The sequence below is a fragment of the Cavia porcellus genome, unplaced genomic scaffold, assembly GCF_034190915.1.
Source record: "Cavia porcellus strain 051 isolate PalLab524CR breed Dunkin Hartley unplaced genomic scaffold, mCavPor4.1 scaffold_15, whole genome shotgun sequence".
NCBI lineage: Eukaryota > Metazoa > Chordata > Mammalia > Rodentia > Caviidae > Cavia > Cavia porcellus.
The window spans coordinates 13,035,739-13,038,831 of record NW_026947498.1 but is presented as its reverse complement, the minus strand read 5'-3'; the positions used below and the strand labels follow the sequence as shown (position 1 = coordinate 13,038,831).

Below are 3,093 nucleotides of genomic sequence, written 5' to 3'. Positions count from 1 at the left end.
TCCTGCGAGGGGTCTCCATGTAGTACCTGCTGGAAAACTCTTATTAAAGGAGAAACTGTGTTTTCCAGTTCAAGCCAAAATCCAGCATCTCTCAACAAAGAACAACAACAAAATAGAAATGGTCGCACTTTTTTTCTTTTTTCTTTTTTTTTGAGACTGCGTCACATTATGCAGTTCAGGCTGGCCTTGAACGCAGTGTAGTGCCCAGGCTGGCCTCCATCTCATGGCCTCATGGTGATCCTCCTGCCTCAGCCCCCCAAGTGCTGGGAAAACAGTTATGGGCCACATGCCCAGCTGACTGCATCTTTTAACCATCATTTGAAGGTTCAAATCTGGAGATATGTCTATATTTCATATAAATCAAAGATTAAAGTGTTTTTCAAAGTGGAGAAATAAAATATCTTGAGGAAGATCAAACTACACAGAATGAACTAAATACTAATTTTTGTCATTTGAGACACCAAATGAAGAACGAAATGTTTTATATTAGTTCATTGATATGGAGTTACTTTGTATATGCACATATTAATGAAACCATTAAAGTAAACAAATCTTGCTGTTTTATCTTTTGGTATTCATCTGAATTTAATCATGCATGACTTTATATTCTAAGAAGATTAATATATTTTAATAGAAGTTACACTGACTATTGCCTGCATTTCTATTAGGAGGATTTATAACCTTGTCTTTGTCTAACATTAGAATACATATCCTTACGTAGTAAGAAACACAGTATTTTAAATTTTAAAACTATACATATTCTTTTAAACTAAAAATGTTAGTCTAAGTAGCTATGCAAAAAGAAAATACAGAAAAATGGAATAACTAAATGTTTATCCATAGTAAAACTTCATTTGAACTTACCCACACATTTAAGAAATGCTAACAAGTCCCATAACTCTGGGTGTTACACTGCCTCAACATTACTCAAAGAATTTTATGTAATTTCAAAATTGTTAATAGAACACTAAATCTCAATCGTGTCTTGCTTTGTATAAATTATGAATAAAGTGCTAATATTTAAAGTGAATATTTTAAACTGATAAGAACATATACTACACTTGATCTTAGCCAAAAGGCCGAGAAGCAAATAAATATTTAATTATTTTAGTTATCTTTATTTTTATAAGTAAATAGAATCAACAAGTGAGACTTTCAGTTTAGGAAATCTAATTTCCTACGACTTAAGAAATCCATGAACATTAACCAAATTATGTTAATGATAAACTCGTTTTACTAGTTCTTGTGCAATGTATGTCTTTTATCTTCCCCAGGAAAATACCAACTTTATGCAAACTGAATCCTTGTGTGTCTTGTTTACCAACATTTCCCCATGGGAAAAGAGCCCTAGGTTGTATATACTAAAGTCTCAACAGTTATCTTTTGAATGGAAAAATTAATCCAATCTGCACACATGCATAACACATTTCAGTTCGTCTTTTCCCTTCTTGCTCAATGTCTTTTTATTTTTACAGCATCAAATTAATTTATTTATCATATAAAGTCAATTGTAATACATATAGACTGAAAGTCAGACTAATAGACCAAAGGACATATAAAATATGTAGGGCAATTTTATTTATCGTGAACTATAAAACATCCAAATATACAAATAAAATATTATATATTAACTTAGATTTTGCATGTTTGTGTGACACGTGTTATATTTCCTGTCTCTAAACACTTCTCAGCATAGCTTTGATGAGCACACGGCACACACTGCTATATTCTGAACGATTTTGTTTCCTCAGTATTCATAACTTGAACCACCAACATAACAATAGCATTAGCAGATTGAAAACCAGGGATATAGCTCAGTGGCACAGAGCTTGCCTGGCTAGCATAAGGTCCTGAGTTCAATTTCTGGTACCAAAGAAAAAAGGTGAGACTTTCCGGGAGATATTAGGCTGTGAGGAAAGATCTCTCATGACTAGAAGAGTTCATTTGCCCCTTCTGCCATGACCAGACACTAAAAAATAAATAAATAAATAAATATTAAAAAAAATGAGCTTTATCAGACACCAAATTTTCTGTCACTTGATCTTGGACAGTCTAACGCTCAGAACTGTTAGAAAGAAAGGTCAACTTTTAACAGCTGTTCAGTGAATTGAATTTTGCTAAAGCTACACCAACAATTGACGACAATATTTATTGTGAACACTTACGTTACCACTTGAAATAAATGTGTCAGAGGTGCTTCCTCAAGGAACAATCTAGCCCTGTTACTCTTTCAACTACCGATCAATAATTTGCTTTGAAATGTCTTTGATTACTCTCCCAGAGCTGCTCTCTAACTGCTGTGCTCCTAGAACCGGCCTGGTTCCTTACTTCTAGGGTCACAAGAATTGGCTAAAGTGATGATGTGCCTATGTTTAGAGCCTCCTTCTGCTTTGTCCTAATGTAAAGGACTCAGGGTATCTACTAAAATGTATCCTGAAATACTATCTTTCTCAAACATTTTCCTATCAATTGAGTTTTACCATTAAGGCTATATCTATGTGGTTCTATGAGAAAATGCATACAATACTCAGGAATGCACAAATGAAAGACCTGAGCTAAGAAATAGTCAAATATAAATTATTCTTTTGTAATTCTTCCATTGCTGCTATGGTTTGCAGAGGCGTATGTGAAATGACTGGTCCAAAGTTGTCTAACACCTTCAAGTAAAGACATCAGGGCAAGAAAGACCTCAGGAGCAGACCACCAGCGAGAGAAAGAATGAGCGGTGTGATTTTATGCATTTAACCAGGATAGACTTCATTATAACAGTGACAGCAGATCAAAGAGAAGCAGTGTGGCTGATGCATTGGGAAAAACAATGCAAGTAGAAAGAATAACCCGTAGAGCAGCCCCTAGCTGCGTGAGAGGAACCCCAGATCATAGTCAGCATGAGTAACCGGAGAGCGTTCAGAGGAATACTTGTCAAGAAAATATACAAGAATCTTTTTTTCCTCCAGATTTAGAGACTTTTTTATTGTAAGTTGTTAAATAGAATATTTATATGGCTTATGCACACCCTGTGCTAAGGTTGTTAAGAGCTCTCATTCCAGCACTGAAGTAGAGCTCAGGTTTTCACATGACTAAGTGGCAGCC

At 34.9% G+C, this 3,093-nt stretch overlaps 1 pseudogene; it reads right to left on the bottom strand.

Annotated features, from left to right (window-relative positions):
- Nucleotides 1-977: 977 nt before the first annotated feature.
- On the bottom strand, nucleotides 978-1,091 carry LOC111754942 (U2 spliceosomal RNA; annotated as a pseudogene).
- Nucleotides 1,092-3,093: the final 2,002 nt, after the last annotated feature.